Source organism: Muscardinus avellanarius, assembly GCF_963383645.1.
Source record: "Muscardinus avellanarius genome assembly, chromosome: 4".
In the NCBI taxonomy this organism is placed as follows: domain Eukaryota; kingdom Metazoa; phylum Chordata; class Mammalia; order Rodentia; family Gliridae; genus Muscardinus; species Muscardinus avellanarius.
Window position 1 is genome coordinate 78,040,604 of NC_137789.1, and position 26,030 is coordinate 78,066,633.

The window sequence follows — 26,030 nt, forward strand, 5'->3', positions numbered from 1 at the left end:
TACTATCGGTAGAAAGTATTCTTCTCAATGATTGTTTTACCTCAACAAAGAAGTCCACTCTCTATAAATAATGTACTTTCAAGGAAAAAATTTTATATCACTTTTTTCAGTTCCTTTTTACAAAGAAACTCAGTTTTTAGAATCTATTTTATTTTTTATTTATATATAGCAACAGTATGTATTTATGGGATAAAGTGTGACATTTTAATACATATATACAATGTACAATAATCAAATTGGGGCAATTTGTATATCTACCACCTCAGATACTTACCAATTTTTTTTAGTTAGGAACATTCAAAATCCTATTAGCTATGCTGAAATATTCATTTAATTGTTATCAGCCATAGCTGTTCTACTCTGATGTGCAACCTTAGAAGTTATTTGGCTGGGCATGGTGGCACACGCTTGTAATCCCCACACTTGAGAGGCTGAGGCAGGAGGATCACACAGGTTCGAAGCCAGCCTCAGCTGGCTTAAGAGACCCTGTTTCCAAATAAAAAATATACAATAGTTCTGGGAGTGTAGCCCAGATGTAGAAGGCCCTTGGTTCCATCCCCAGTACCACCACCAAAAAAAAAAAAAGAAAAGAAAAAAGAAAAGAAAAAAAGAAGTTATTTGTCCAAGTGTACTCCAGGACCCCTTAACTGTCATCCCTTCCTCCCTCCCTTTCTCACACCTTTTCCAGGTTCTGGTAACTACTATTCTATTCATTTTTGAGCCAACATTTCAGGGAAGCTTGATTTAAAATAAAACTTAAAATCTTCATACTACAGAGTAGGAGATTTTATCCCTGCCACATATGGTTTCAAAACTCCCAGTCATGGAAGACAGGGGTGGTGGTGCATGCCTCCTGTAATCCCAATACATGGGAGGTTGAGATAGGAGAATTACAGCTTTAAAGCCAGCCAGCACCAGCAACTGAGCAGGGCCTTCAGCAACTTAAAGAGGCCCTGTTTCATAATAAAAAATAAAATAGGGATGTAGAATAACCCTGGGTTCAACCCCCCCAAAAAAAACCACAGGAAAAAATGTCATTGTGCCACTAATTTCTTTTATGAAGTAGCATGCTGGCATGAATCACATTTCATCAAAATTATTTCCCCATACAATCTCCATAAGGAAATGGATATATTTTTTTCTATTTTGCATTTTCAGATGGTTTCTCATTTCAGTACCTACTTGGAATCTAATGTTTTAACTTAAATCATTTTACATATTATAGAATTTACTTTTGCAAAATTCTTAAGCACTTTTTTCTCAACTATAATTTATTATCAAATGATCAAATTAATCGCCACTGGTTTACATAAATAAAATAAAATGCCAAAAAAGCAAAACAAATTTCATAACTTGAGGAATAGTATATGGTTTAGCTCCTTAAATGGGAAGTACAAGAGGCTTCGGAATGCTAGAAACTCCAGGCACCTCAGGTAAAAAACAAATCAAACTTAAAGGAAATTGTTTTAATCTGAATGCAGGGATGTTGACAAAGTAAATCTTTCAGTCTTCTAGAACATAGCCAGACTGGAAGGTCATTTACTGCTTGCTGATGTCAGAAGTAATCTGACTTGTCCAATACAGAAACCACACAAAGAACATTATTCATAAGTAAACTACCTTAATAAGAAGCCATCCTCCTGGCGTAATTAGGAAACACAATGGCCAGAGCCAGAGCTGGATTTTTAATAATAAAAGACAGAAAATCTTCTTTATAACTTTCAGAATGGCATAAAAGCAAAATACAAAAGAAAATGTCAGATTATTCCGAACTGATATCACCTCAACACAGTTAAAAATAGCAAATTATCTTTCTATACTGAAAGAAATGATAATATACTTTGAATGTCAAATAGAATTTATAAATTTTCAACTGGTATGCCATTTTATTCTTTAATTGAGCAGTATTTACTAAAGAGAACATAACCAAATAATAGTTTCCACAGTATTGATAGAAATTTCTTGTTTTGGTCTGATCATTATATCCAAATTAAGACAATATTTGCTATATCCTAAATTTTGCTCTGGATTTCAGCAAAGCTAAGATACTTTCTTGGTGTTTATAAGGTGCTATACTCCACAGGAACCAAATGTCTATACTCATTATGCCTATCGACTAATTAAAAGCATTTTCCAGAGAACTCCTTTAAAAATTTTGTGGATATTCACTAACCATACTAAATAATTATGATTTTTATTTAGTCAAAGTGTGTTATATTATTTATTCTTTCTTGACATAGTTTCTTAAAAAGTATGTGATGATAATGTACCTGAAAAGTTATTTTTAAATAAATGATAAAATTTAAAAGGAAAAATAAAAACAATTTTAAAAAGCATTTCTTATAGCATCTATACTTTTTTTTTTTTGGTGGTGCTAGGGTTTCTGGAAGCCCTTCTACCTCCGGGCTACACTCCCAGACCTATTTTATATTTTTTTTGAAACAGGGTCTCTTACGCCAGCGCGGCTGACTTCAAACCTGCGCGATCCTCCTGTTTCTGCTTCCCAAGCGCAGGGATTACAAGCGTGAGCCACCACGCCCGGCCAGAATAACTTTAAATGTTGGATCTGGGCCTCTTTTATGCTCTTATGGCTTAAAATTACTCGAATTTAAAAAAGCACAACATATTTTCGGCCTTTGAATCATTCTCCGGTAAGTACACTTAAAATTCAATAGACCCTGATTTTTAAGTGATCTTTCATGTGGGTCTTTTTCATTTGAAGGCTAAACCTGGTTTTCCGATCTTATGAGATATTCAGAAGTTATTGAATCCTTACCTATTTTTTAAATTTTTTTATTGGCACATCGTAGTCATACATCTTAATGGAGTACAAGATTGTAGAGTCATACATGCACAGGTCACTCCATTAGCCCTTACCCAATTCCCACCCTATTCCTTCTCCCCTTCCTCCTTCTCATGTTTGGCTTAGTGATTGACTAAGGTGATTATGGTGACTTTCATCCATTTGTATCAGCTACCTTGCTTGTCAAGAATCCATTGGAAAGTCAGGCGTGGTGGTGCATGCTTCTAATCCCAGTACTTGGGAGACAGAAGGATCACAGGTTTGTGGCCAGTCTCAGCTACTTAGTGAGGCCCTTCAAAACTTAGTGAGACACCGTTTCAAAATAAAAAACAAAAAATAGGGCTGGGGTGCAGCTTGGTGGTAGAATGCCTCTGGACTCAACCCCCAGTACCACACATACACACAAATGATTCATTGGAATAAATGAATTTTAAAATTCAATTAAAGGGTACAACCTGATGGAAGGCAAATTAGGTTCACCTAACAAATCAGTTACCTGAGTTCAAATCTTATAGTACACTTCTTGGAGTATGATATTAGAATAGAGGTAAGAGATCATTTGTCTAAATATGCTTAAAATTCCTAACCATGTCCAGATTAAATTATAGCTTTTAACCACAGCACTCTAGTATTTAGAGAAATGGACCATTCTAGGTAACTCCCAGGCTTGCAGGAGTTCATAGAGTGAAATCTACCTTTATATACTGTTTCCCTGCATAAGTATAAAGACTTAGAATCATAACTTGATTTCTGCTGATAGTATGGATCTGGATTGTACCCCAAAAGCCCATGAGTTCAGACAGCTCCCAGCAGGAAGCTACTGGGAGATGGTAGAAACTTCAACAGATGGGGCTGATACAAAGGTAGTCTTTAGAGTATTAGGTGTGTACCCTTGAAGAGTACTGTGGAATCAAGTCCCTTCCTCTCTCTTTTTTTGTTTTCTGACTCATAATGTTAGTGGTTTGCTCCTCTGCACCGTCCCACCCTGATGTGCTCCCTAGTAACATGGAGAGGAACTCCAAAAATTCTGAGTGAAAAAGAACTTTCTTCTTTTTAAGTTGATTATATCAGCCATTTTACTATAGTGACAAAAAGCTAACTAACACGGCTTTTAACATTGAAGAGATATTTACCTTAATGGAGCTCTCTTGAGCATGAATGACATGTACACAGACAGCACTCGATGTATTTTGTGTATTGAATTTAAAATAGCGCCAACCCCAAGCAGTAAGTTTTTAAAAATGCCCTCAAATTTCACTTGATGTACTGGAAATCTGGCTCATCTATAGGTAGCTAGGGAATCATTCTAGAGAAAAACCTGGAACATAAATATGAAACCTGAAATAATCTCAAGTTTTTATGGAGTTGTCAGACTGACAATTGTAGCTGTTCGTTGGATTTTTGATGGTTATCCAAGGGTTATCAGCCCTTACCCATTTGAGGAGACTTATATCATGCTGCTCTTTTCTCCTACATCCATAGATCACAGCCAAAGCAATCTCCAGAAAATTAATTAAAATATATCATGGAAAAGACTGAAATGTCAAAATAGGCATAATTTACTAATTTTATAATCACTGAAATAATTATGTTTCTTACTATGTTCTGATATGGATGAACTCATTTGTTTTGGAGATTCCCTACTTGGAAACCCTTACCATATTAATAGTTTTGGGTCCAGGTAGTAGACAAGCCATTATTATCCAAAGATAATCCTAAAAATGACAAAGTCCCAGCTTTTGTTTAGGAATACTAGGCTTTACTCTCAGGGGGAAAAAAAGTAATAAGAGACTATTGAAATTTCAGATAAAGTGTAACAACTTACTATTAAAGGTGATGGCTTAAAATAGCTATTTTATTTTATCCTTAATACTGTGGACCAGGAATTCTAACAGGGGTGTTTATCACTCATCTCTGCTCCATGAAGAAACACAACTTGAAAACTCCAGTGTCTAAGGATAACTGGATGACTGGGTTTGAAAAGATTCTGGTGTCTTCACTCACACATACTACACTTGATACTGTTTTCACCTAAGATCTTCCTGAGGCTGTCAACTGAACACGTTTACATGACCAGCTGTCATGTACTTCCTCACAGCATGGTGGTGGTAGCTTCAAGGTATTTAGTCTCCTTAGCTGGCAACTCAGCTCCAAAACTTGAGTGTTCCAGAGAACAATGGCGAAAATGTGTCACTCTTTCTGAACCAACTTCAGAAGTCATTCAGCCTCACTTCTACTAAAATCTGTTGTCACAGTGAGTCACACGCATGCCCAGATTCAAGGGGAAATGATATCGGCCTTACCCATCTCTGAGAAGACTGTGGTCATTGATTTAAACCATGATGATCCAAGGATGATTCTAGAGCTGACACATTACCAGGGATGTCAGAAGATGATACATATTTATTTGGCACTGGGGATTCAATCCAAGATAATTCTTTCTCTGAGCTACACCCCTAGTCCTTTTTTACTTTTTATTTTGAAACAGGGTCTCACGAAGTTGCTGAGGCTAGCTTCAAACCTGTGATCCTCCTGACTCAGCCTTGAGAGTATACTACCATGCCTGGCTATCAGGACAAATCTTGACCATCATCAGCAACAGCAAAGCAGAGTAAACATTCTGCCTGGAATTAGGACAAAAAGCAAACCAAACCCTTATTGATCTGAACCTTAATAAATCTACCCATCTCTTTTATTTCTTCATTCTAATCAATATTTCATTTTTATTGAACCAACAATTGTTGACTACCTTCTTATTGCACAACTCTGTGTTTGCAGCTCTGTACACAGCAGAAGAGCAGCCCTTCTCTGTCGTGACCAGTGTGGATTGTATGAACAAAGAGTAGAGGTAAGTGCTGCAATGGTTACTGAATGAAGGGCTCTAATGGACTCCAGAGCTCTTGTTTCTGAGTTTCTGAATTACAGGAGCCATTAGTATTATTAAATTACTTACAAAAAAAGACAAAGAAAAAACTTTTCTCCCCCTGATGTTTTCTGCCCATATAGTACATTAGCTAAAAATCAAAGGTCCTTCACCTAGGGCTGTCTAACATGACATTAAAAAAAAGTGAAGCTACATTTACTTATACAAGGGTAAATAAATAAACAGATAAACATCTGTTCCTGAAAATAAAAGCTTCTGCTGAACTTCTGTACTGAACAATAATATAAAAATTGATGAAAGAATCTATTTTTATCCAAACTAGATGGAATATTTTAGTATTCAGTCTTCTTACTAAGGTTGCTATCTCTATTGTCATCTCTATTTTATGATGTGAGCTGACTAAAAACAAATTAAAGAAGAAACACAAAAGACAGAGCATGTTCACATCTAACTAGTTTCCCATATGAACTAGGAAAGTCAGTAAAATCAGTATCATTGTAGAAGTCCAGCAAATATAATTATGAGCCTTCACTATTATCAGTGTGATGAATCCACATGAATTTGCTAGATTTCCTGGCAGCTGTTTTCCTTTAAAATATTTTTTACCTTATAGCATCTCTTTCTTTACAATTTGCACCAAATACTTCCAGAGAAGGAATTAAAAACAAAAAAAAAAATTGTTTACTATGATGGTGAGTTTCAGCTCAGTTTACAGTGTGAGGAACTCATCACAAAGGCAACAAAGCTGTATTTGTCTATGGAACTTAAAGTTTAGGTTGAGCTGAAGGAGTGGCTTGAGAATTTTCAAAAAACATATAAGCAATGCAAGTAGAAAAGCAGATAAATTATCTTTAAAATGAAACGGAGCTGGATGCAGTGACACATGACTGTAATCCTAGTATTTTAGAGGCTGAAAGAGAAGGATCACAGATTCAAGGACAGCTGCAAGAACTTAACAAAACTCTGAGCAACCTAGTGGGACTTTTTTTTTTTTTTTCAAAACAAAAAACTTAAGAAGGGATGGGGTATAGCTTGGAGGTGGAATACTTCTGGGTTCAATTTCTAGTAGTGCCAAAAAGAAAAAGGGAAAGAGAACTGGAGGAAATAGAAGAGAGGAATTATAAATTATCAGGATTAGAGAAATACACAGTATAAATATTGATGTAATGCATGGATAAAAGGAACACAAATAAAATTTAAAATATTAAATCTACAAATATTGATAAAATGACTATTATATGCCTGACAAAAGTGAGGAACAGTATCAATAATATTCCTGGGTTCCAGAAGCTTATATGAATGAGTACAATACACAAAAGCAAAAAATAATTAGGAACATAATAATGAAAAGTTGTAATGGCTAGAAAGACATCACCATTGCATCTTATTAGAAAACAGCTTCTAGGAACGGGAAGAGGTCAGTTTCTTTGGATAGGGGTCTACACTCTAGCTAAAGAGAAATTATATTAGTTGGGCTTTATGACAAGATTAAACTCACTAGTCAAAGTTCGGAGAGGATCTATACATTTACAGGGAGCACCAGATGCTCTAGGCAGAACTAGGAATTTCAAGATCCATAGGAGAAGCCAATCATTGCTAGCAGTTATTGATTGGGGAGCTAATTTAAACCAGACACTTAATGTGTATTGATCCATTTACAAATACTAACACAATTTAAAAAAATAGCAAACATAAAGCCAGGGGTGGTGGTGCACACTTGTAATCCCAGTGCTTGGGAGGCTGAGGACAGGAGGATCACACTGGTTCGAAGCCAGCCTCAGCTACTAAGTGAGGCTCTCAACAACTTAGTGAGACACTGTTTCCAAATAAAGTATAAAATAGGGCTGGGTGTGTACCCCGGAGGTAGAAAGCCCCTGGTTTCCACCCCCCTAGTACCACAAAAAAATATAGCAAACATATAATATGGACACCACTTTCAATAGTTTACCTCTACTTAATTTAAAAAGAAATTAAGCCATGAAAACATGAAGTAATATGCTGAATCCTGTAAAATAAATTCACATGGAAGTCAGAATACAAACTGGAGCATTCCCACTTACCTAAAAATAGACAGAGGGGTGGGAGAGGAGGTAAAGAGGGAGGATGCATCAGTTATCAAGAGTTTCATTTTTAAAACAATCAAGTTTGAGATGGCTAGTACCAATTGGAATGATGTAAACTTGGCTATTGTATATATAAGATGACCTTGCAGTCCTGGTTGAATGCTCATATTTAAGAATTATAATACATCAGCAATTTCTGCTTCCAGATAAGATGGAGAAACACAGATTAAAATATACTCCAGTTTGAAACATACAGGCAAAACAAAAGATAAATAGTAGTTTGGGGGACACTTGGTATGAGTTAAATATATAAATAAGTAGGAGACAGGAAGTAAAACAATGTGAACTCTAAGATTATATAGTTTACCATCTTGAGGGATATTCTGGCTAGAGTGCAAGCAGAAGGAGCTGAGAGAAAGCCCAACAGATCTGAGTGGCAAGCACAGAGGTCAAGGTCCAGAGAAACCAAGGTAAAAAGAGAGGGCTGCCTAGAGTCCACACAGGGCTAGAAATACTCTCCGTTGGAGAAACCTCTTCATTCATCTAGCATTGGATAGAGTCCTCACAACACCCTTAGTTCCTTAGTACAGGATAATCAGCCCTATTCAAAATGTTATGCTCACTTAAGTTATAAAATCAACATGCGAAGTTACCAATTTTTTCTTGTGACTTACTTATATCCCAGAACAATGTTTGAATATTTACAGTGGCATAATATTAAGCAAGGTAAAATGCTCAATTCTATCATTTAATCAAAGATTTACAAGAAAACTCTTGCTTTTTTTTTTTTTTTTTTTTTTTTTTGGTGGTACTGGGATGGAATCAGGGACTTACTACATCCAGGATATACTCCCAGAACTATTTTATATTTTATTTGGAAACAGGGTCTCACTATGTTGGTGAAAGCCTAAGTAGCTGAGGCTGGCTTCGAACCTGCACAATTCTATCTCAGCCTCCCAAGTACTGGGATTACAATCGTGCACCACTACACCCAGCTTTAAATCTTGTAATTTTACAAATAAATGTAATTTATAATGAAGAAAAAATATCAGTTGATCAAAACTACTTCAGAACTGGCCCAGATGTTCAAATTAGCAGGCAAGAACAACCAAAGAGTTATTAATATTGAATAACATGTCCAAAATTTAAGTAGAGACATAGGAGATTTAGGAAAGCACACAAAACTATTGTATATAAGATGGTTTTAGATAGGATTAAAGGACGAATTAGGAAGAATAATAGATCTGAACTTGAAAAAATAGCTTAGGATGTTCCAAAATGAAGCACACACAAAAAATAATTAAGATAAATAAAAAGAAAATCAGTGATTTATTGAATAACTTCAGACATCATTGTGCATATATAATTGTTGCCCCTAAAAAAAGGATAGAGAAAAAGAGAGTATTGAAAAATAATAACCAAATTTTATCAAACTGGAATAAAAATTATGACTATTATGACTCAATAATCCAAGAAATGTAAGACTCAAGTATAAGAAGCATGAAGAATACCGCACCAGGACACACCACAATCAAAATTCTTTAACGCGAGATTATAAAGAAAGTCTTTAATAAAGACGAAAAGTCAGTGCATATAAGAGAACAAAGACAAAGGTGACCTCAAATTTCCTTGGAGGCAAAAAAACAAAAACGACAGTAAAACACAATCTTCACTAGGAAAAATCATTCCCTTAACGGAGAATCCTCTATCTTCCAAAAGGAAGGCCTTATCAGCCGCAAGGAAGTTGAAACAATTTATTTCCAGCACATCTAAATTACAAAATGAAAAAGAGTTAAAGAACCTTTTCAGGCAGAATAAAAATTACTTAAGAAGAAATATACACAGACACAAAGCACGTGAGAGATGAAAACCACATCGGTGCATGTGCTCACGTGTGTGTGCGAGTGCATGCGTGAGGGTGTATGTGCGTGCGTGTATGTTCATGTGTCCATGTCATCAACACTACCATTTAGTATTTCTAAAGGATAGCAGAGTAAATAGGATGCCTGGATTCCTGGACGTCCGTCTCTCCGTCGTCCACCACGACAGCTGCTCTTCTGTTTCCTTCTGTTTTGTACCTGGGTTCTTCTGGTTTTAGCTCCAGATAGAATGGCAAGCACTAGCACTAAGTGCTTAGAGGGGAACTTCTGGCTCCGCAAGCTGATTTCTGCCCATTTTCTCGCTCGTCTCCTTTTCTGCTCCTAGACCGTAAGAAAAGCATTAAAGATCCCATTTTCCCCTCAAAAACATAAAATAAAATAAAGGATAGCAGACTAGTTAAACAAAATTTATTTACAAAAGTATTGTGGGATTATAGCAAATGTGTAGCATAAAAGACTAGGAGATAAATGGAAATGTTTTGCAAATTAATGTTCTATATGTGAAATGGCATGATACTACTTGAAGTTAGACAAAATTAAATTAAATTGTATAATCTGAACCTTAATGCAACTACTATACTGAAATAAGAGCTATTATGCAAAGAAAATGAAATAAATGAAGTCATAAAAGCACTCAGTTTATATAAAATAACTGGGAGGCTAGGAATGGTGGCACATGCCTGTAATCTCAGTAATTTGGGAGGCTGAAACAAGAGGATCACAGGCTGGAGGATAGCCTCAGCAAGTAGTAAGATCCTATTAGGAAATAGGGTTTCAGCAACCTAGTGAGACCCTGTTTCTAAAACAAAAAATAAAAAGGGCTAGGGGTCTAGCATGGAGGTAGAATGCCCCTGGGTTTAATCCCTAGTACTACACAAATAAATAAATAAAATAAATTGGAAAAAAAGAAAAAATAAAGAAGAAAAGAGTAAAACAGAAAACCAAGAACAAGATAGTAAACATGTTAACAACTGCATTAAATATAAAGGGACTAACATTTCAATTAAACAATAGAGGTTGTTGAATTAGATAAAAAAAGACACCACAGTATTCTGCCAATAAGACATGTAATTAAAATATAAGACACAAATAAGTTAAAAGCAAAAGTTAAAATTTGGCTGAAGTAAAGTAGTAATATCCAAAAGACTAAATTTTAGTGGAAAATATAGCTAATAAAAATAAGAGTCATTTCATAATGATAACTGGACCAATTTAGTAAGCATACTTATTAATACATGAATGTATGTATCCTACACTAGAAATTCAAATTACAATAAGTAAAAGGTGATAGAACTTTAAGTAAAACTAACCAAATCCATAATTACATTTGAAGATTGCAATGATTCTCTTAATAATTGTTGGACCAAGAATATAGCAAAGTAGCACAGGTACCTAATGGTGGACCACTATATGCCAATCTAATTTAATTAACATTTATAGAACACTTAGGCTAAAACTAGTAGAACACATAAACTTTTCAAGTGAGTATGAAAAATTCACTATAAAATGGGCCATAACACAAGTCTCAATAAATTTAAAATAATCCAAGTAACATAAATTATGCTTTTGACCACAATGAAAGTAATTAAAAATTAATGAAAGAAGAGCTATTAGAAATGCTTTCACAAGTTGGAAAATAATACATTTCCAACTAACTCATAAGTTAAAGGATACATTAAAATGGAAATTAGAAAAGATCCTGGAATGAACAAAAAATAAGACACATAATTTATCAAAATTTGTTGGGTGCTCCTAAACTAGTGATTAAGGAAACCTAAATTTCTGAATGGCTCTGTTCAAAATGAAAAATAGTTACAAACAAAGGATCTTTATTTTAATTCTAATAAAGTAAAACTAAAGATGAAATTGCTGGGCGTGGTGGCACATGTTTGTAATCCCAGCATTTGGGAGACTGACACCGGAGGATCGCGGTTTGCGGACAGCCTCAGCCACTTAGTGAGGCCCTCCACAACTCAGTGAAACCCGGTTTCAAAATAAAAAGAATAAAAAATAGGGCAGGGGCTGTAGCTCGGAGGTCAAATGTCCCTGGGTTTCATCCCCAGACCTGCAAAAAAGAAGAGAAAGAAAGAAATAAAGAAAGAAGGAAGGAAGGAAGGAAGGAAGGAAGGAAGGAAGGAAGGAAGGAAGGAAGAAGAAGGAAGGAAGGAAGGATGAAATTAAGACAAATAAAAAATTGAAGCATCTAATTGTAAATTAATAAAATGTAAAGCAGAAAAATAATAGAGAAAAGAGCACTATCTGGTTCTTTGAGTCAATATTTTCATAATTTTAGCAGAGTAATCATAAAAAGAATGCACACACAAATTAACAATATCAGAAATAAATGGGGAATCATCACACATCACTACAAAATCTTCAGATAGCAAATGGGTACCAACAGGGTTATTAGAAACAATTTGATAAACAAACTTTTATAAAATTGGCAAACCCCTTAGAAGATAAAACCTTCCAATCTCCCTTAGGAAGACATAAAAGGAATACCTCTATAACTGGAAACCATTTTGATCCTGTAGTTAAAACTTCTCACAAAGTAAGTTACAAATTCTGGTGAATTTATTAGTGAACTATACCAATAATTTAAGAAATAAATAAGACCAACTGTATGTAAACCCTGCCAGAGGTGAAAGTATTTTTCATCTCATACTGTGTGGTCATTACTCTGATGAGAAAACCAGACAATGATACCTTAGATCTATAATATCACACACTAACATAGACTCAAACACAAAATGTTTAATAATCAAGTCAGTATTACATAAAATGATAATGCAGACTGAGACAGGAGGATCACAGGTTTGAGGACAGCTTCACCTAGGTAGAGAGGCTCTCTGAAACTTAGTGAGATGCTTTTTAAAAATAAAAAGAATAAAAAATAAGGCTAGGGGTGTAGTTAGGAGGTAGAATGTCCCTGAATTTCATCCCTAGTCCCACACACACATGCAAACACACATACAAATAAAACAGAATGGACACATAAAAAGAGATGAAGCACTTGATAGAAAAGGAATAGAAAAATATCAAGAGGGACTTCCCAAATTGCAGTGGTAAAGATCCCATTGCTAGCCAGGCATGGTGGTGCGCGTTTATAATCCCAGCACTTGGGAGGCTGAGACAGGAGGTTCACACAGGTTCGAAGCCAGCCTCAGCTACTTGGTGAGGCTCTCAGCAAGTTAGTGAGACCCTGTTTCCAAATAAAGTGTAAAATAGGTCTGGGAGTGTAGCCTAAAGGTAGAAAATCCCCAATACCAAAAAAGAAAAAAAAAATTCTACTGCTGCTGTTATACCGTAACAATGAAAGCCTAAATGTTTTTCCATTAATTGAAGAATAAGACAAAGATTTTTTCCTCTCACCTTTTCATTTAACTTTGTACTTGAGGCTCTAACTAGGACAGTAGCGAAAAGAAAATAAGTAAAACTCAGACATTAAAAAGGTAAAACTAAAACTAATTTATTCCCAGGCTACATGATTTCCAATGTGTAAAATGCAGTGGAATCTACAAATAAAACTATGAAAACTAATGATTGATAGATACAAGATAAATATTCATAAATTCCTACACATTGACAATAAAAACTTAAATTGATATAAAATATCACTTAAAATAACAAAATATGAATTTGTGAAAAATTTGAAAAAATATTTTAAGATTTATTCATTGACAATTATAAAATATTTTGAGATAAAAATTAAAAAGACAAATAAATGAGAAAATATATCTTCATCATTGATCAGATAACTCAATGTTGTTAAGATCATTACTTCCCATATTGACATATGGATTCAAGGTAACCCAATCAAATTTCCAGCAGACTTCATTGTATAAAGTACAAGCTTATTCTAGTATTTATGGAAAATGACAAAAATCTAGCAAAGATGCAACTTTTATAAAAACTAACTTGAAAACAATTTAGGCTCTATGGTATTAGCATCAAGAGAGATCAACATATTAAGTAAACATAAGAGAAAGTACAGAAATAATAGATTCAAGAAAAATGGGCAACTTATTTTTAAGAAAATTGCAAAGGCCAATCAGTAAAGGAGACTTTTGATAAATATGTTGGACACATACATAACTACATGGAATTTAAAAACATCAATTCTTAGCCTATACCATAATAAAAAATTAATTCAAGATGAGTCATAATACCAAATGTTAACCTAAAATTATAAAACTTCTAGAAAAAACTATTGGGAGAAAATTTTTATAACCTTGAGCTAGGTGAAAGATTTTATATCCTAACAGAATTTTTTGTTTGGTTAGTTTTTTATTTAAAGTATTGGAGATCAAATCTAGGTCCTTGCAGATGTTAGACAAGTGCTTTACCACTGAACTCTACACCCAGCCCTGAGTTATTTTATATTACAACAAAAATACAGTCCTTAAAAATTATAAATTATATTTTTTTCAAAATTAAGAACATCTGCTTTTCAAAAGAAAATGTTAAGAAAATGAAAGGGCAAGCCACAGAGTTAGAGAAAATATTTTCCAAAAATTTATCTGATAAATAACTTGTACCCAGTACATAAGAAGAAATCCTCCCAAGACTTAAAAATAGTCTAATTTTTACAAATATCTAAACATATGAACTCATACTCAAAATAAGATAGTGATAGCAAATAACCAAATAAGATGAGAGAAAATAAGCACAGAAATGATAGTCAACATCTTCATTACTAGGAAAATGTAAATTGAACCATAATGAAATAGACTGATTAGAATACCTAAATAAGAAGACTGACCATCTAAACATTAATGAGGACAAAAAGGGAAAAGAACCTTTATATACTTCTGGTAGCAATAGAATAGAGACAGCCACTTAGGAAAACAGTTTCACAGCTTTGTAAATAGTAAAATAAGTAAAAAGTAAAGTATGTACCTACCATATGATCCAACTACTTCATCCTTAGATATTTACCCAAGAGACGAGAAAGCTGGTGTTTATGTAAAACTTGTACAAATGTTCACAACAGCTTTATTCGTGATAGTGAAGAATCTGAAATCAAGCCAAAGGTCCATCAACAAACTCTGCATAAACCAGTTTTTTGTTTTGTTTTGTTTTGTTTTTGGTGGTACTGGGGTTCCTGGAAGCCCTTCTACCTCCGGGCTTCACTCCCAGACCTATTTTTTACATTTTCTTTATTTGGAAGCAGTGTCTCTTAAGCCCTCGAGCCTGGCTCTGAACCAGCGCGATCCTCCTGTCTCCGCCTCCCAAGCGTGGGGATTACAAGCGTGCGCCATCACGCCTGGCTAAACCAGTTTTTAAGATATCCACACAATAGAATACTGAATGAGTGATGTGTATATGTATGTCTCTACCATCTTGTATTTCATTAAGATGTACGACTACAATGCACCAATATAAAAGGATACCACTCAGCAACAAAATAGAGTGTCATGTAATAACAATGGTGAGTCTCAAAATAAATAAGCTAGACAAAAAAATCTTATTTGCTTTATGCACCTATTTATATAAAATTATTTAAAATGCAAACTAATCTATAGTGACATAAAAGAGATCACTGGCTCCCTGGGAGAAGTTCAATAAGAAGAGATTAAAATATGGCTAAAAAACTTTTGGTGGCATTGCTATATTTACTATCTTTATTTTGCTAAAGGTTTTACAAGTGTGTGCATATATAGAAACTTAAAATACATACTAAAATATGTGTTACGTCCATTACATTCAGATTCATTTGTGTCCGAAACTAATGACATATACATGGAAATTTTAGGTGGCTTAAGTTTGTCAAGGCAGGAGGTATTGTGATAAGAGAGAGCAAGTCTTAAGGCCCCTGACATCTAGATATCAGATAAAATAGAACAAGTTTACAGCAGATTATATAGAAGAAAGCATAGGCGGGTTAGACAGAATGACAGAAGGAAAGAATTTTTGAAGAAGCAGGGTCAAATTCTGCTGAGAACTCAAGTACGGTAGGAACTTGCTGCATCCAGTGAACTGGGATTAATGGAGATCTTCAGAGGCCTTAATCAATTTCACTTTGTTGAAATCATGTGGGTGAAAGTCAAACTGAAATGGAGGGAGGAGTCAGTTGGAGACAAGAAGCTGGTCCTGCTGGACATAAATAAGTTTTTCAGGAAGATAGCTGAAGGGGTCCAAAGAAGACCTGGAGGAAGATAGAGGAGTCAGACTCCATTTGTGTGAGCATGCGTGTTGGGAGTACTTTGATCGTTTTAAAATGTAGAATAGATACCGTTAGAGAGAACAGAGACAGAGAGAGGGGAAAAAAGAGGAAACCGAAACTAGAGCAATAATTCTTACAAAAGTGGAAGAGCTGAAGCATGGCTTGAAACAGTCCACACAGGAGGATTTTTATTTGCCAGATTATAGTTGTCTCTCTAGGTGGTTCTCAGAACATTTTCAGATTTCAAAAACTATTCGTAAAATCATGGATAAAAAAACAAAAAAATATTTTCAAGTCACTCATATTTCAATTACTCATTCACCAAAAGGTTATACATATAACAATTGTATTCTGGTTAGTCATGGTGGCACACACTTGTAATCTCAGTACTTGGGAGGCTGAGAGAGGAGGCTTGGAGGTTCAAGGCCAGCCACAGCAACTTAATGAGGCCAAGTTTCAAAATAAAAAATAAAAAGATTTGGGGTGTAGCTCAGGGGTAGAATGGCCCCTAGGTTCACTTCCCAGTACCAAAAAGAAACTGTTTTAAATTTTATTCCATTTGACCTCTCATATTGAAATCTGATCTCCATTCCAGTGTGCAAATTACATTACAAATATTTTTTCAATCTAATATATTTCATATTAATAAAATACTACCTTAAATTTGAAAGAGCCAGATGTTAAATTTATTGTTTGCAATTTTAGTAATCTTGATTATTTACTAGCTGAAAGGATGAACTGAACACAAACTGCATGTGTTTAGAGGCCATGAGATTTATAATAGTAATAAGACATTTTCTATGTTGCTTCCCATTAATGTTTCTTTGGGGGGGTACTAGGGATTGAACCCAGTGGCATTCTAGCTCTGAACTATACCTCATCCCTATTTTTATATTTTTATTTTGAAAAACAGGGTCTCATTAAACTGCTGATGGCTTCACTACGTTTTTGAGGCTGGTCTCATACCTGGAATCTTCCTGCCTTAGCTTCCCAAATACTGGGATTACAGGTGTGCATCGCCAGGCCTGTAACTTCTTGTTAATTTAGATTTTGGGTCCTATTCCAGTGCTGATAGAAAACTGAAAAATTATGAGAAATTAGTACACTATATCATGTATGATTTTTTATGTTCATTTTTGGCTGTCATCAAAACCATTAACTCATTTGGAATTTGAAGAGTGCCCCTCCCATTGTAATAATTATTTAAGTCAATTCAACAAACTAGCCATCTTGCTAAGACCTTTAGAGAACTGACTGACTAAGCCATGGTTCACCTCAAAGTTGTACCAGTAAGGGTTCATGCCTAGTTATAGAAATAAATTTGCTAATTGCTTTGAACTGAGTTATGGAGTTCTATGAAATGAGAGAAACTTGAAAGACTTTGGTTACATGAAGATTTTCTTTCTAAGATATGCCTTAAAACATGACTTGTACTTAGTCTCCACTTCTCTAAAACATAGTTTTTGGCCTTAGATATAAAATTTTACATTTGCAACAAATAATTATCTTCCTTTTATTTTGCGGGTCTGAAGATAGAACCCAGGGGCATTCAACCGCAAAGCTACACCCCCTGCCCTATTTTTTACTCTTTATTTTGAAACAGGGTCTCACTAAGTTGCAGAGAGCCTCACTAAGTAGCTGAGACTGTCCACAAACTATGATCCTCTGGTCTCAGCTCCCAAATTCTGGGATTACAAGTTGGCTTTATTTTTTAGAATGGAAGATTTTTTTATTCTATTAACTAAGTTTAGTTTTTATTAACAATAGTGCCTAGTGATGTAGCCTTGTAACCATGTGCAAATCACTTCACTTGGCAGGTTATCTGTTCTCTTACCTGGCAAAGAGGGAATGATAACTCTCTTTTTTTCAGCATAATGAAGATTGTATATGGTATAGAAATGGTGAATACACAATTGATACTCAATAATTAGGATAGCTCCGTATTATTATAGTCTAACCACAATAAAAAAGCAACATATAATAAAAATGAGTACCTTTAGAGTGGCTCTTACAATAAGAAACAGGGCCTAATGTGCCCTCTTGGTGTCTTGTCTCCCGTTTAGAATTCCCAAGACTGCATTCTTTCTTAGAGTGTTCAAATACAAGGATTTTGAACTTCAAAGAAAATCCAGTTTGAATATCTGAGAGAGTAGTAATTCACTCTATGAATTTAACAGTCTTGCATCCATTTGCACAAAGATTTAAAACTTGCTCCTTGTTCACGTGGTGATTTTCTATTGATCTGGCAGCTAATAATTTTTAGACATGGATTGGGAGATGTGTACGTTTTGAGTTATAATATGGACCATTAATTTTGTATCAGTCTCATTTTCACAAAACCTCAGCGATTCATTTTCTTCTCTCCTAAAGTAGACTAATATTGACCTTTCACCTTATACATTTTTTCTGACTTTTCTACCTAGACATAAGTTTAGTTTATTCCCTTAGTAACTTGCATCTTTTTTGTTTCAATTTTGCATAATTATTACCAAGATAGGCTTAGAAAATGTGTTTCTCTCCATGACTTTTTTGACTTAGAATAAATATGCGCAATGATTGTTAGGGAAATACTAAGTTTCACTTGGTTGAAATCTGAAAAACAGAGAAAAAGTATTAACTGATTCACCTGAGGGGGGAAAAACACTTAAAATGAAAAAAACACTTGAGTTTGTTGGAAGATTGTTACTTATAATAAAAACACTTCAGATTTGGAGTGATAACTGCCCTCTAATAATCATAACAGAAAAAGTTAGTGGCATCAACTTTCATGAGGACTTCAAATGGTCTTTGATGAGAGCTTGCTCTCAGCCTTGATCCCACCCAGATGAAAATGCAGTCATTTTCAGATGGAGAACAGCACAAAACCGAGTATGTTTAAACATTCACATTATTCCTGATTAGTAGAGATTTATTTGCAAAATGAATTTCTTTTCTTAATATAACCTCTTGCAGATCACATAAAACTTTAAATATATAATAATTTTTAAAGTCACACTGGTGATATTTCCATCAAAAGTGACAAAAAAAAACTATTTTGTCTATGGCATTACATAATACCTGATTCTTTCCCAACAGAGATTATACACACTGTTTTATACTGGAAGACACTGGGATGGATACCTACCTGCACAAAACAGAGGTGGGATCTTGGAAAATCATTCTGCACTCCTGTGTGTGTCATAAAATAAACAAGCAAATAATTTATTTTTTATTATTTTTATTTTTTAACTTAATTTCATTTATTTTTTTAAATTTTTTACTGAGCATTTAAACTAAACTTGGTTTCCTCTCCCTCCCCCCATTTTCCCTTCACCCTCCCACCAATGATTGTCCAGGGTAACTATGCCATATTCATAATTTTACACATATTCAGATGTAGACCCTCATTAATCAAGATAAGCCTTCCTCCTCTCCTATCTTTCCATTCAAACTTTCTGGTATTTCCCCTCCATTATCTGGATTACCACTGGTATCCTCTACATTCCCTAGTGTGGACATATTAGAGGAAAAATATGTACCTTCTCTTTCTGTGCTTGGTGGATCTCACTTAACATAATGCTCTCCAGGACTTTCCATCTTCTTGCAAATGACATGATTTTGTTCTTCTTTATAGCTGAGTAGAATTTTATTGTGTGTATTTCCCAAAGTTTTGCAATCCATTCATCTGTTGATGGAGACCAGGGTTGGTTCCATATTTTGGCTATTACGAATTGTGCTGCTATGAACATAGGTGTGTATATGTTGCTATAGTTCTCTGAATTCAACCCCTTTGGAAAAATACCCAGGAGTGGTAGAGCTGGATCATATGGTGGATCTATTCCCAGCTTTCTTAGGAATCTCTACACACATCTCCATAGTGGCTGAACTATGACTGTTGCAGACTTTCTAGGTCCTTGAGTTGTGTCATTAGATTCTAGGTCCTTGAGTTGTGTCATTAGATTCTTTACTTGGTGATTCTCTGTCCCTCTTATGTGGGCACTCAATGCAATAAACTTTCCTCTTAATACTGCCTTAATAGTGTCCCATAGATTTTGGTAGGATGTGTCTCTGTTTTCATTTGTTTCCATAAATTTCTTTATTTCTTCCCTAATTTCTGCTCTTACCCATTCATCATTCAATAGTATATCATTCAATCTCCATGTATTTGAATACTTTCTTTTGAGTTTCCTGTTGTTGATTTCTACTTTTATTCCATTTTGGTCTGAAAAGATGCAAGGAATTATATTGCATCTTTTGAATTTGCTGGTACTTTCTTTGTGTCCCAGGATGTGGTCTATTTTGGAGAAGGTTCCATGGGCTGCTGAGAAGAATATGTATTCTTAACTTCCTGGCTGAAATATTCTGCAAATGTCTATTAGGTCCATTTGGTTTATGGTTTTCTTTAGTTCTAATGAGTCTTTACTCATCTTTTGCCTTGAAGATCAATCCAGTGGTGTGAGAGGCATATTAAAGTCTCCCAGAATTATCATATTTGGGTATATTTGTGATCTGATGTCCAGAAGGGTTTGTTTTACAAATGTGGTTGTACCTGCATTTGGGGCATAAATATTTACTATCATTATATCTTCTTGGTGTATTGTTCCTTTTAATAAAATGAGGTGCCCTGATTTGTCTCTTCTGATGTGCTTTAATTTAAAGTCTGTTTTGTTGGATATCAGGGTTGCTACCCCTGCTCTTTTTTGGTCTCCAATAGCATGGTATATCTTTTTCCATCCTTTCACTTTCAGCCTGTGAATGTCTTTGGCTCTGAGGTGAGTTTCTTGCAGACAGCATATATTTGGATTATGTTTATTAATCCACATTGCCAGTCTATGTCTTTTGATTGGTGAGTTAAGTCCTTTGACATTAAGAGATATTATTGAAATATGATTTTTGTTTTCTGCCATTTTGTGTTCTGTCTACTATTGGGTTGTTTGGTCTTTCTTCTTTACTTAAATAGCCCACTTATTAACTTCCTCTCTTCTCTGGTTCCGAAGTCTGCTTCTTTTTTCTTCTTTATGGTTTATTTCTTTAAGTATTTTCTCTAGTGTTGGCTTTGAATTCATGAATTTTTAAAGATTCTGTTTATCCTGAAACACTTGTTTCTTCATTGATTTTAAATAGTAGTTTTGCTGGATAATGTAATTTTGTTTGGACGTTATTTTCTTCCAGGTTCTGAATCACATCGTACCAGTCTTGCTTAGCATTCATGACCTGGGCTGTATAGTCTGGGGTGATTCTTATTGTTTTGCCTCTATATGTCACCCATCCTTTTATTCTCATTGCCTTTAAGATTCCATCATTGTCCTCTATGTTGAGAATCACAGGTTCCAGGACAACCTCAGCAAGTAGCGAGACTCTCATCTACCTAGTGAGAAACTGTTTCAAAATTTAAAAAACAGGGCTAGGGGGATGTAGCTCTGAGGTAGAATGCCCTTGGGTTCAATCTCCAATACCTCAAAAATAATATAAAATAAAACAAAGCAAAAAAAAGTGCAATGTGAAGATTATGAACTCTAAAGTTTCCTGTTTTCTAGATGAGGCCAATTTGCTATAGCTGGTGACTGCCATGATTGTTCTAGTAGTTAATACAAGAGATTGGAATTTAAACATTAATTATATGTTCTTTATTCCCCATTCATTTTTTCTCCAGTCATAAGGACTTACAGTTTAGATCAGTATCTGATGAGTAGTATTTCCCCACTCCAGTCCTATTAAAATTTCTCACAATTACTCCCTAAATTTTCTTGAAAAGAGGAGAAACTACAATCCAGAAAATTAGACTTTCACAAGGTATAATATCAGAATAGGAAGAGCTGGCATTACTAATAATATGTATAACTCAGTTATTATTTATATCACATCTCATAGTTCTTCATATATTCCCATACTTTGTTTCATTAATATAAAATCAATGATTCTATCACTTAGAAAACTGAGTTGCAATTCCTTTTTCTCATATTTAGAATGGAAAACAATTACTCTTTTCATAATATTTTTCTGTCTTTTCCACATATTAGCATCCCCATTTTTATCTCTGACATTTTCATGTATTTATAAAAGCGAGATTCTGCTCGCATGTATTTATAAAGACACTACCAACTGTATGAAACAACAGTTCAGAAAATAAGGAAAGAAACATATCATTATCAGTGCATTCTGTGAGAAATAATGTCTAAAGGTAAATCACTTTAGAAAACAAGAGGTTTGGAACTAATATTTGGTGCATATTATGTTTTTTCTTGTTCTAAATGAATTGGGTGTAGGAAGAAATGTTGTTGACTAGTAGAGTTAAGTCACAGGAAGTAAACTCTTTCCCCAATTAGAACTAGTCATGAATTCTTCATGCCAACCAGACACCTTTCCTCAAAAACCTACCAACAAAGAAGTGAGCAGAGGCTGAATCAATTCAATTATAAATCTCTTTGCTCTTTTATTTTGTCTTGTTTGAAGACGAGCAGACAAGAAAGGACAATGGGATATCTATAAAAAGATTGTGTAAAACAAGAGACATGAAAATCCAGAAGACTTATAAATGGCATAATTTAAGAGAAAATGGCAACATAATTTAGAATAAAAGGTAAAAGAAAAATTTGGATTCTTTATACAACTGAAAAACATACACTCTTGAAATACTAGTACATCATCATTGAAAGATTAGAAAACAGTATGGAAGATATAAATTGGGAGATATTAAAGTTGACAAAACTGATATTCACAATGGAAGATATAAACAGCCTAATTGATAAAGTAGAAACTTGAGTCTGGTTTATGAAGGGTAAAAGTTATCTATCCTAGATTTTAAGGAAAAATTAAACCATATTTGGAAATTATGGCAGGTAGCATGTTACATTTCAAAAAATGTGGTAAACCAAAATTTATGCTAGTCAATATTTCTGAGAACAATGTTCTAAAACTAAAAAATTGATATCAAAATTTAAGTATAATATAGATCTAATTATATGAAAAATAAGTCCAGTTATCTGGAGAAAAAACAATATATGTTTTTATAAAAAAGTAGAGAGCACTGTTATTAAATAGTTTACATTACTGAACAGAGACATATGATGATGACCAAAAGAAATAGCTAGAGTTTAGAAAGAAGCTGCACTAATAGTTTATATAGCCTATAACTGAATAGAAGATACAGAAACAAACCCACATGGTTATAGTCAATTAATCTTTGACAAAGGGGCAAACTCATATACTGGAGAAAAGACAGCCTTTTTAATAAATGGTGCTAGAGAACTGGCTATCCATTTGTAGAAAGATGGAACTAAATCCTTTCCTCTCACTGTGCACAGGAATCAACTCAAGATGGATCAAAGACATAAATTAGACCAGAGACTCTGAAGCTATTAGAGGAGGGTGTAGGCTCAACACTCCAAGATATAGGCATAGACAATAACTTTCTCAACAAGACCTCCAAAGCTCAGGGAAATTAAAGTAAGAATTAACAAGAGGGATGATATCAAATTAAAAAGTTTCTGCTCATCAAAGGAAACCATCAAGAACCGAAAGAGAAAGCCTACAGAATGGGAGAAGATCTTTACCAGCCACCACTCAAATAGAGGGTTAATATTCAGAATATGCAGAGCTCAAAAGACTCTACATTAGCAAAATAAATAACCCAATCAAGAAATGGGCAGCCAGGCATGGTGGTGCACGCTTGTAATCCCTGCACTTGGGAGGCTGAGACAGGAGGATCACACAAGTTTGAAGCCAGCCTCAGCTGGTTTAAGAGACCCTGTTTCCAAATATAATCTAATATAGGTCTGGGAGTGTAGCCCAGAGGTAGAAGTCCCTTGGATTCCATCTCCAGTACCACCACAAAAAAGTGGGCAAATGAATTGAATAAATACTTCAAAGAGAGAGAGAGAGAGAGAGAGAGAGAGAGAGAGAGAGAGAGAGAGAGAGAGAGAGATACAAATGGCCAATAGATACATGAAAATTTTTTCAACATCATTAGCCATCAGGAAGATGCAAATTAAAACTACACTGAGATTCCATTTAACCCCAATCAGATTGGCAAGCATAAAGAAATCAAATAACAACAAATGCTGTGAGGATATGGGGAAAGAGGAGCTCTTTTACACTGTTGGTGGGAGTGCAAACTAGTTCAGCCCCTATGGAGATCAGTGTGGAGATTCCTTAGAAAACTGGGAATGGATCTACTATATGACCTGGCTATACCACTCTTGGCTATCTTTCCAAAGGGGTTAAAATCAGAGAACTACAGTAACATATGCATACCCATGTTCATAGCAGCACAATTTGTAATAGTCAAAATATGGAACCAAACCTAGGTCTCCATCAGCAGATGAATAGACTGCAAAATTATGGGAAATACACACAATGGAATTCTACTCAGCTATAAAGAAGAACAAAATTCATGTCATTTGCAAGAAGATGAAAAGACCTGGAGAATATTATGTTAAATTAGATCAGCCAAGCACAGAAAGAGAAGGGACATATGTTTTCTCTAATATGCCCAAACTAGAGAGTATTAGGGATGCCAGAGGGACCCCAGATAATGGAGGGGAAGCCTCAATAAAGCTATAATGGAAGGATAGGAGAGGAATAAGGCTGAGGTTGATTAACTGGGGGAGCTACATTAGAATATGTGTATAACTGTAAATGAAACATGGTCAACCTGGACACTCATTGTTGGAAGGAGGGAAAGAAAAAGTGCAGGGGGACAGGGTACCAAGCACTGTGTAAATGAATGCCATTTCCAATATAATCCACAGAAAAATAAGAAATAAAATAAAATAAGTTTAATAATTAAAAAAGAAACTCTTTTTTGAAAATAGAAAATTCTGACTGTCCTATTTTAACCCTTAAAAAGGTGATATAAAGTGCAAATTTCAGGTCAGTAAATACAATAATAAATAATTTAAAATAAAAAATGGGAAAAAACTTAAATTTTGCATTAAAAAATCAAAGTTGTGAGTAACACCATTATTGCTGGACTGCCTGAAAGCATTCATGGACAGGGACTGGTCACTGGACAGGGAAACTCCTTCTGTGTGCTACTGCTTCCCTTGCTCTTGTTCTCAGACACAGACCTGCTCCAAGGAGGCCCAAGAAGTTCAGAAGCAGCAGCTCAGGATTTGATAGAGGATGAAGAAACAGTGGAAGATTCAGTAACTGAAGATGAAGATGTTGAAAATGAGGTAGAAAATGAATGCACAGATTTGACAGAAGATAAAGAGGAAGAGAATGCATCTGGTGAACTTGAAGCATCACCAAGTACAGATAAAACTCTCCTGGTTTTAAAGGAGATTTTACAGCAAATAGCATAGTGAAGTTCCTGGTAGGTTTTACAAACAAACAGGACAGAAGATTTTATCATCAAATCCCTAGATGCCTCATTTTGTTATCTTCAGGACTACCAGTTTTATTTTCAGAATTTCACAGGTCTTCTTCTGGACACAGCAGTGCTGCCCCAGAGACAGTATAATTTTGAGTATTCCTTCATTCCCGCAGAGACCATGGGTGGACAACCCTATGGCCTGGTCATCAGTACAAACTACAAAGATTTTAATGGCAATGCATTCCAAGATACTGTCTTTAATCAAATGGTTACAATTATTAAAAGAGATGATGGGTTAGACAGAGAAACAATTTTTTTGTATATGTTTTTTTGCTGGTCTCAGACTTCAGGGTTTTTGGCCTTCATCAACTTCTAGAATCTAAAAAATGCAAGAGATCCAAACAGAAAGTAGAAATGGGTATGTCAAGTCAGAATGATGTTGACATGAATAGAATTCCTTGGGAAACTTTGAATCAGATCAATTAAGCTTTGCCAAGAAAAGTGCCCAGGAAATGGGTTCAGAAGAGGCCAGTGGGATCTGATGAGTAAAAGTTCCTTTGTGCAACAATTCAGCCTAATGTTTTTAGCCTAATGCGAACTAGTGCTGAAAAGCCATATCACCATGAAAAGCAACTACTACCTATATATAGACAATAATCAGAGTCTGTGGTGATAATATTGCTGAAAATGCACTGCATTCATTTTTCTAAATAACAAATTTGTTTTTTTTTTAACTATTAAAATCTATGGCCAGAAGTGGTGGTGCATGCTTGTAATCCCAGTACCTGGGAGTCTGAGACAGAAGGATTATAGGTTCCCAGCCAACCTCAGTTACTTACATACTCTGCAACTTAATGAGACACTGTTTCAAGATAATTCAATAAAAAATAGGGATGGGAATGTAGCTGAGTTCATTTGTTCAACTCTCAGAACCACAAC

The 26,030-nt window shown here is 34.9% G+C and overlaps 1 pseudogene across 1 annotated transcript in view; it reads left to right on the plus strand.

Annotated features, from left to right (window-relative positions):
- LOC308262328 (translocon-associated protein subunit alpha-like) overlaps positions 1-25,640 on the plus strand; it is a 37,342-nt pseudogene extending 11,702 nt beyond the window's left edge. Inside the window, exons 4-5 of the transcript in view lie at positions 5,582-5,632; positions 24,722-25,640. The product of the transcript in view is annotated as a translocon-associated protein subunit alpha-like (transcript). The remainder of the gene's footprint in view (positions 1-5,581; positions 5,633-24,721) is intronic.
- Positions 25,641-26,030: the final 390 nt, after the last annotated feature.